The sequence below is a fragment of the Simochromis diagramma genome, unplaced genomic scaffold (assembly GCF_900408965.1).
Source record: "Simochromis diagramma unplaced genomic scaffold, fSimDia1.1 OVJJ01000321.1, whole genome shotgun sequence".
Taxonomy (NCBI): Eukaryota; Metazoa; Chordata; class Actinopteri; order Cichliformes; family Cichlidae; genus Simochromis; species Simochromis diagramma.
The window spans coordinates 8,996,187-9,005,821 of record NW_024386772.1 but is presented as its reverse complement, the minus strand read 5'-3'; the positions used below and the strand labels follow the sequence as shown (position 1 = coordinate 9,005,821).

At 41.4% G+C, this 9,635-nt stretch overlaps 1 protein-coding gene across 3 annotated transcripts in view; it reads left to right on the top strand.

Moving 5' to 3' along the window:
• Nucleotides 1-58: 58 nt before the first annotated feature.
• Nucleotides 59-9,635, top strand: part of rhbdf1a (rhomboid 5 homolog 1a (Drosophila)) — a 28,854-nt gene continuing 19,277 nt past the window's right edge. For all 3 annotated transcript variants that reach the window (XM_040047009.1, XM_040047005.1, XM_040046998.1), the window contains exon 1: nucleotides 59-171. The gene's annotated coding sequence lies outside the window, so the exon portion shown is untranslated. The remainder of the gene's footprint in view (nucleotides 172-9,635) is intronic.

Here is a 9,635-nt window from a genome sequence, read left to right as displayed (position 1 = left end):
AAAGAAAGAAAACCCATCTGCGGGGTGAGAAAAGAAGCGCGTTAATCGCCGCACCGCTGTCAGGATGATGTGACAAATCATTTATCTGCTGCCCGTGGAAAAATCAGTGGAATCGGATTTTTTCTCTTCTTCTTCCACTGCTGGAAATCAACTGAACCGGTTGTTATAAGGGTAAGTTGAGACATTATATCGTGGCACTCTCGTGTGGTCGCCCTTACGGAAGGCAGGACTCGGAGGAAGCGCTCACGCGTCGTGACCGCGGTGGAAACGAGCTCAATCCGGTCGATTGAATTACTGGTCAGTTAATTGATCCACAGAGGAACCCTTCAGACTCGGGTTGGCTGTAGTAAACATGGCATCGGTTAGGTTACGGAGTGCTTTGCCAATTTGCACTCATTGTGAAGTTTTCATAGAGAAAGTGGGCTATTTAAAGTGCTCCAACAGCAGCCAATAATTGGTCTATATTTTTGCCCAATCACCTGCTTAACAAGTGTGATACAGCCTAACCTACATAGTAAAAGAGGCGTTGAAGTGGAATTAATGGGGTGTGAAATGAGCTTGAAGTCTGGAAAGGTGAATTACTTTTATTTTTGTACTTGAACTCCTCAAATTCAGGATATATTACTCTCGTTAGACTCATATGAGCCAAAGGCGAGGTGGTTTCCATTTCAACATCTGGTTAGATTATCTAATCTGGCTGTAGGCTCATCACTGGGAGAAAGCCCCAGCCTCATCTGAATTATAGATGTAGCATAAATGTGTTGTGGATAATCGTGCAACACAACACACATCGAATCCCACCTGACCTTATCTTTGTCATTCTCCTCCCATATCACCCTTTCTTCCTCTTGCTCATCATCATAAACTGGGTGCACATAAATGGTATATAATTCATGGGTAAAGGGTGCGAGGAAAGAGTAGCAAACAGTATTTTCTTTCCACCCCCCAGTCTCAGCCTCTGTGCACCCTGAAAGTATTATTTTGTCTTTGGATGTTTGTTTTCTGTTGAATTGCTGCTTTTGTGATGCACTGACACACTGTGACTCAGTGTGACTCAAGAGAAGGGCACACGTTTCTCAAAATCATACCCATGGAGCAGACACTTAAATGTCTCGATTTGACTCATCAGGGGTCCGGAGCTCTGCCAGGATGGCAGCGCAAGCAGCGCAAACTTATTAACAAACTGCACTCTTATTGACATCCACAAAGGGTATGTGCACCTCTGTCGTACAGTACCTGGGCAGACTGAAGTGAAACCATAGACATACTGTATTAGAAACTGCTGAGTTATTTTGGCAGACAGGACATAGGAGCACATGGCCTGGTTTGTGTGCCCAGTGTTCCTGATCACATGGAGCAGGAGGGGGGGATCATATCTCTGGGTGATGTAATCACACTAATAAAGCAACCTCCCGATGTGTGATAGTGGCACTCATTCCTATCCTCTGTGTCTGCTCCAACTGGACCCTGGAGAGAATATTCCCAGTGTGTCTGTGTTTGTGTGTTTGTATGTCCATGTGATACTTGGAAGGAGCTGGGAGTAGCTGTGGTGAGGCCGGTCGACCATTCAGTCTGGCTTTTGTTGACCAACTGCTATGTGAGTTTTGCAGAGGGCTGCTTAGGGGGCCACGGTGTAGTCATGCCTACATGACTCACAGTGTGTTATCTGTCTATCAGCCTAGCCAAGTGTACAATCCTGTATAACTGCTTCATGGTGTTCAAAACTGTTTCGGGGCAGGATTTTACACTCAGTGATTGATATTATCAGCCTTCATTCACTGCCATTTTCAATAGATATTTCTCCCTGTGTATCTCAAAGCATAACAACAGCAACTTGGCAATGTTTTTATGTGTGACCTATAATCACTTCAAGATGCTGTATCTACATTTAGGACACACTTATCTGGCCTACAGACAGCGGGCTCACTTTGATGCGCTTTCAATGGGCTGATGCAGTTTTCAGTAAGACTACAAACAAGCTGTAGATTTCCTGAAAGCCCCCCTCTGAACTAAAATCTGCCTGTTCTCGAACTTTGAGTGTACTCTCTGTGATTGTGGGTCATTTTCAGTCTGGATAGCGCTTTCTCCGAGTCCAGATGAAATGAGCGTCACTGGGCTGAACAGTTCCATGTGTGCAGAGCACATGCTTCTCAAAATAACCTCAGGCTGTTTCACCAGCACACACATCTGTATCACGAGTCAGAAAGTGGCTCACTTCACAATCCTGTTTACTGGGCATTCTACAGCTGGGGTTAATTCCTAACCTGCTACAAAATAGCTCTGCTGATTTGCTTAATTAATGTTTAAATAGCAAGATAGTGCACACTGTAGAGGCTGCTATGTTAAATCTTTTCATATATGCACATATTTATGCACATGTTCTGATTGCAAGAAAATGTCCCTTTAGGGCCTTTTCAGGATACTTTTGCAGGGAACAGTGCCTACTCTGTAGAACATACCTCTGAGCAGCCCTAAAAAGCTGGGGGGCATAGCCAGATGCAGCTGAAGATGTTGCTAAATAATTTTACTAAATAAAAGGCTTAAAGCAGCAATAAGAAGCAATTACTGCCTCTACCTAGCACCTGTCCAGAGTTTCTGCAGTGGAAGTCCAGCTGTTTATTAGTGTGTTTATTAGAAAGCATTGCATGCTATCATTATTATTATTATCCCAAAATATTGTCACTTCTAAATTTTAAGATAATGTAATACTTATGCTTTTCATGTAAAACTTTCACATGTTAAAATTCTGTTAAAACGCAGAGAGGAGTTTGATTTTGCTTAAGCTACCTTTAAAGCAGTGATATTCATCCTGGTTATTCTATATCTTCTGTTTTTCTAAATCAGAAAAATATATTAAAACCCAAGTTTAAAACACTCGGCAGGATGTATGACCTCACAGGTTTGGTATCCTTTCTTAAACTCTCTTCTACAAAATTCAAAGAGATTTGTAATGCTCGACCTCCCTACGAGCGTATGGAGTTAAAGATGTATTGTAGTGTCATAAAAGATTGATGTCTAACCGTTGTGCAGCTGAAACACATGTTTGTCTGAGACTTTTATATACCTGTCATCTCAGGAAGCGTCTGCTTTGTGCGAAAGCTGCAACAGTTTTGTCTGCTTGCCCGGTGTATGAATCAGGGGCACGGCAGCATTACCTAGAGAAGTCAAACATGTTAACCAACTTGTTCTGCCGCTTTCCAAACAATGCATGTGCATTCCCGTTAAATATATTGGTTACAACTGCTACCACAACCGCACATTAGCTTAAAAGCATGTCAGGTCTGCTTGCTAGTGAGAGAGCTCACAGGCAATGTTTGATGTCTCCCTCCCTGGCGCTTGCTCAGCTCGTACCTTTTTGACTTTGATGTGGTTTTAACTAAGTTGTCAAAAAGAAGCACTGAGTTTTCTCTCCCCCCCCCTCCTTGCATGTCAAATCATGTGATATTTGTGGGAGAAAACTGCCTCTAGAGTATGCTTTAGAGCATGGAATGTAAGCAGATACATCCTGCCTTGTTTTCAGAGCAATAAACAGAATATAACATGTATTAGTAGTGGTGCACAAAATGTAATTATATAGGAAGTGCAGTGTTTGTATGAATCCGCATCCAATGGCTGCTGTTTGTTTGGAAATACATTACACCAGGTACAGTAATAGACAGTGTCCGAGTTGTTCCCCCGTTTATGACTTGATGCGTGAGTCACAGGCGCTGCTGTCCCCTTCCCATGATACCTCATTGGTTTTGTGATGCAGTGGCAGCCATGACGATGAAGTTAGTTGTGATGTAATGCTGCATGCAGCAGTGGCAGTGCTATTTCAGGTCTACCTCTAAGCCTTCAGGGCTTCCATTTGCCAGAATGCCAGCCTGCCCTTCTCTCAGTCAGCACCTCGTCTGTCATGAGCATGACAGCCATACATGAACTGGTATTCACAGAATTTACTAGAAACCTCAGGTGTACTGCTTTGGAAAAAGCTGTAAATTAAAAACGTGTTGCCGGAGTTGTTTTCAGAGTTACTTGGCTGAACTCAGCATAACAGAGACGAAAACTTTAAATGTCAGATTGATAGTTACAGGGTGTTTTTTTGGCTTCCTAGCTTGTGTTGTCACTGACACGGCGTCTGAGGCTGGTTAACCTCAGGGCAAAGCTCACTTCCAGGGCGGTGGGAATGGTTTGCTCTTTCTCCCAGAAGGCCAGTGCTTGGAGACAAGCAGCAATGGCTCCTTGGCCTTTAATCTTCCTCTTAAGAGTGTGAAGAGCTCTTAAAGGGTGTGTCTGTGTATAAACCAATAAATATGCAGTATTTACCTGATGTCTCGAGACATCGTATGTTGCAACTGGGAAGTTTCCCTGGCTGAAATCTGTTGACTATTTAAAAGCTTACACAGGGTTCAGTTACTGCAGTGCAACGTGATAGTGAACTTGTGGGAAACCAACCAATAAAGTTGCTCCTTGTTGGAAATGATGAATGCTTTTATTGTCTCAACCAGTTTGTTTGTCACTGGTTACAAAATGTAGTTTTTGTGAACACACTTTTCTTATTGTCAGTTTGCACCGTTCGCTACTTATGCAGTTCTTTTTTTTGGACAGAAACCTTAGTTGTCAATTTTGGGTCATTCAAACAGACACTGGAAAAAACTATGATTAGATTAATGTGCTCTACAAAGCCACCGCAGGTGGGGTGTTGACAGCCAGGAGAAAAATATGAATTGAAACGAAGTTGAATGAACATAATAGCTTTACAGAAGCTAAACAAATAAAGGCAGGTTGGATCCTTTGGTAATGTTAATGATTGATAAAATCTTGTAAGGTGTTTTGCACGTGAACTTTTTTTTTTTTTTGGCTTCTGAAGTAGGGCCTTCTGGATAAGATTTGAGAAACCTGTGGGTTAACCAAACCAAAATATAATCCCCTTGTCACCACGATAGAATGATCCAGAAACTAAAAGCAAACAGATTGTTAGATAGCTAACTAACGTTTGCTAAAGGCCATATATTGCCTTATTGATACATCCAGATTGAAAATACATTAAACTGCTTTCATCCTCCAGCAGCAGGAAGGATTCACCACAAGATAATGTCCAATTTCTTTTGCTTCCTTTTTCAGCTAATTGAAATACTGCAATTTAGAAGTTAGAAATGGATGTGTACAGTGTTTTAGGTAACTAAAATAACCTAATTAGGGCTACAAAACACATTTCAAACACATCAGCCGTGAGGACGGTTGATTCATAATGCAGCTGGGATGTCATGACTGTGAGTCAGCAGCATGACATGGGTATTCTAATACATATTCTTAACGTATTACGTCTTGCATATGAGAAATACACCCACGCATTTTGGCCTAAATTTAAATGTAATACCGAAACTAGTAAAAACTAAATGAAGACATTTTTTAACAGTAAAAACTGAAATGAAACAGGAAATTAAGTGAAAGCGAACTGGATCGGAAACAAAAATTTCAATCAATGAATATCTCATACAAATGTCCAATATCTACTTGTGTATTGATTAGGGCATAATGCCAAAGAGGCAGGTACGCTCCAGTTTAACAATGTAAACTCTTTAGTTGCTCAGAAAAGGATTGCTCTTTAATAAATAATAGCTTTTCCTTTTTTTTGAATGAAGTCTCTTCGCAGAAGCTTTAAAATTACATCCCCCTTTTTAGTTGTTGTTAGTCCACATTGCTGCAAAGACTGCAGGACTGCATAGTGTCTGTTTACTTTTCCCCAGCTTTTTGTCAGGCCAGAGGGTCGGCCTGACTAGGAACACCCTGACTGATATAGTATCTCAGCACTATTACAGCAGCAATGAGAGTGCTGTTTTAAATAGGAAGCCTTCCCCCGGCCCACTCCCCTCCTAACCCTCTATCTTTGGCACAGCTGGTTGTCATACCCAGAGGCTGTGAATCCTCATTGTGCACCAGACTGCTAAACCCAAGTTCCCTGAATTGATTTGCACGCGCACAGTTATATCTGGACAGTTTCAGCGCAGTCCCACCAACATCACATACCATGCACCAAACTCACTCCAGCAGCTTTCCCAGAAATGAGGGTGTGTTTTGGACTCCCGTGACTTGTCTTTTTACTGCCTTTTTTCGGAAGAGGTGGATCACAGTCGGTGGAAATGCTCTTTTCTTTGGAATGAGACTGAACCCTTGAAAGACCAACGTTGAGTAGTGTCCAAAATGTGCCAGTCATGCATCTCTTTAAATATTAAATATAGATTTTAAGTAACTGCTTGGAAGATTTTGTGTGTTTTGTGAATAATGTGGCTTTAACCCAGGCATAATTTGCACATTTAAAAGTACCTGATTCTGTAACTCTTAACTTTCCCTTTCTCTTTCCTCTGCTTCTTGTTACACCGGTGCCAACTTTTCCTCCCATTTGCCAGCCGACAGAGCTTGTAAATTCAGTGTGCCAAGGAAAATGATGTAAAGCCTGTCTTTTATGGTTCCCAGCTGATCACGCCCAGTTATAGTGAAAGGCATCAGTCTGCAAGCCTAATATGTGGTGAAGCATATTCGCTTAGAAAAAGGCAAAAACAAACATTAACAATTATGCAAAAAAGAAGTTTGTTTTTTTTCTTGAACCGACCCGAGTTTGTGCCCTCTCGTTTTATTTTCAGTTCTCTCATCTTTTCCCACTTAGACATTCTGTCTCCTGTCTCTGCCTCGTTTCCTGACAGTTTGTCACTTCTCCATCACAGTAGTTGTCCTGGTTTTCAGACCACAAACAAAACTTGGAGCCGTCCTTATGTGCGTGCTCTCTGACCTGGAGGGAAAAACTGATTTCAGTTCCATAGACAAAGAAACTGTGTTCTCTTTAGTTACATGAAGAGTAAGGAGGCCTTCCCCTCACTGGGCCTGTGACTGTCCCATAGGACCTGCCCCAGCCTTCCCAGTTTTCCTGTGCTTTTGTCCAGAGTTTTCCACAGATCTGGTGGCCCAGCTGCACGCCTCTATTCTCGCTCTTTCCTCCCCCTTCATCCTTGCTTTTACACCTCCCTGATCACAGCTCAGAGCTCATGGGTTCACTTATGGGTGATCCCCCCTGCATCCCCCTGCGTGTTCACAAAGTAACATATTTAAGGGTCTGCACAATTAGTTGTGAAGTCATGAAATAATTACCCCTTCATTAGATGGAAAGAAAGCCAGACTTTCTGAATTAGGCTTTCACGAGGGGTAAACTGAAAACTATTGCAAATGTGAAATTCTGCAGTTAAATATTTGTAGTATTCTGACAAAAGACAGAAAAAACAAAATAATGGGTCAAAATCAATGAATCTACCTTTATTTTAAAGTAATTTAGTTCAATTCAAATTCCAATTAAATGTGAAAATATTTTTAAAAAACATTATTTTCATCCTTTTCATGAAAACTAGTCATTGAAATGCCTTAAAATGACACCACCTAATAATAGCTTTGACACATAGTCACTTGACTTTCTTTGTTCCTCAGTCGTTGCTCCCCAATCTACACTCTTCACAGCCTCTGCCAAAATGCCATGTGACTCATATTGGTGTCTCAGCACAGTTGGCCTCACAGATTTCTCCTGAGTGGGTTGAATATCTCAAAGACTAGATCAGAAGCAGACTGTTTATCGTTAATTTTATTCCTTTTTCGCACAACTGTTCAAACAAATGTTGATTACGCGCGGCTGATTTGTGTGTTCCTCCCAGCAGTGAGAACTGGCTGTGAATAAGCACTTATCTGTTGGTCGGATCACTTCGCCGTCCATACGTTACGACCAACCAAACAAATACTGTTTCTCCAGCTTTTCCTTTCATCCACATATTTTCCCGTGTGACATTCGAAGGGGAGTTAAATGTGGAAGCTGTATTTGAAAAACATAGCTGTTGCATGTGAAACCGAAAAGGCTGGCTCTCTCTGCAATACCCAGGCTTCTGCTGCCGTTTTCTCCAGGAAGAAATGAAATCTCATCTTTATAGAATCAAGCTTCTTCTATCAACCCAAACAGAGGCTCTATTACAAGAACGCTGAATCTGTTTTGCTGCAGAAGAATTGGTTTCATATTCCCCATAATTCAGGCCTTTTTTCAGCACCTGCATGCACAGCTTTATGCTTTCACACACATGCCTACAATCCACTGCTCCTATGTAGCTATACTGTGTATTTTCACAGCCTCCAGTGGTGATAATCAATGCAGCCAGTCAATAAGCAGTACTCTGTTTAAGGTCCGCAAATCTCTCAAAGAGGCGTTTCCTGAAATTGGATGTGAAGGTTGAGTTCATATGAGGCTTTTTAGTAATAACAGCAAGTGTGGGAAATGAAATGATTAAAGATGGAAAGAGTGAAAACCATGATTGTACCTTTGTGAGATGGTCGAAGCCATCAGTTGCTGAATAAAATTAGCAGCTGAGTAGAGGGTGACTCATATTTAAGAGAATAACTCGTCATTTAGATTTTCTGGTGTTAGACTGAGCGATTAATATCTTGTGTTTGGGATTAATAAGTGTGAGCCGTTCTTAACATTTGTTTTCCGTTTGTGTCTTTTATAAACACTTGTTGGGTTTTATCTCACATAAGCTTTTTATCTTACATCCTTGAAATGGATGCTGCTGTTTGCCTAATAATATAGATTCTCTTTAGTGTGCTCGTAGAAGAAGGCGGCTCGGTTTGCTCATTTTTGATGAAAAAATGAATACTTAATGCTTTAAGTTTTTATTCACGAGTTATTACAACTATAATCAAGACTTAAATGATTTTGATTGTGGGTTTCTCAAAAGTTCTTCTTCGTTGCTGTGCGGATTAGTTTACTCTACAGTGCCAGTTCCAGAATTATTATTTTTTTTCTCTCCTTTATCCTTTTTTAAACTCCTCTACACAACCATCTCCACTTTGGAAGCTCAGTGTCACAGCATCTATTCTCTCCTCTGCTTGAAACCGTGCTACAGGCCGCGTGTTATCTGCTCTCTTCAACAGGCATGTTAGCTTTGATGTCACACTACACAGATCTCGCTCTGCGGCCAGAGTGGGCGGCGACCCTGACTCAGACCAGACCAATTATTTTTGGCGGACGGTGACGTTCTCTTTTACAGTGGACAGCAGTGTGGATGTGTTCCTGTGCATGTGAGCAAATGTATGTTGTTTCCGTGGTCGTGTGGACCGGACGCAGAGAACGCACCCAGTTTGCGGTGTGTTTCCTGCCTTCATTTTCACCTCGCCCCCTTCTCTGTTCTGCATTTCCTTCCTTCCAGCACTCCTCATTAAAACTAGCAGTAACCTGACCTCTGTGGTCGTGCTCGTGGTTTCTCACAGAGGATGTGAGACAAGATGACAAAGCTAATGGCTGCCCTTTGTGAAGTATTTTTAATCATGTTGATTAGAACACAAGATAAACCTAAACACACACTGGAGGATGATGCATTACAGTTTGTTTTTAATGTTTTATATCTTTTAAACTATTAACATAACTGTGGTCTATCCACATGTCTAACTTTTGCTGTGTTTGAGTTTAGCACAGACGCTGCTACTAGCACCTGCACATTTTTAGAAAAGACTGTTAGAAAAGGCTAAGGATGCTTGTTTAAAGCAAAACTCATAATCACATTTATTTTGGTAAACACTGAGACCTTTTAAACATGATTACCATAACAGAAAAATATTGTTTTTCTAAC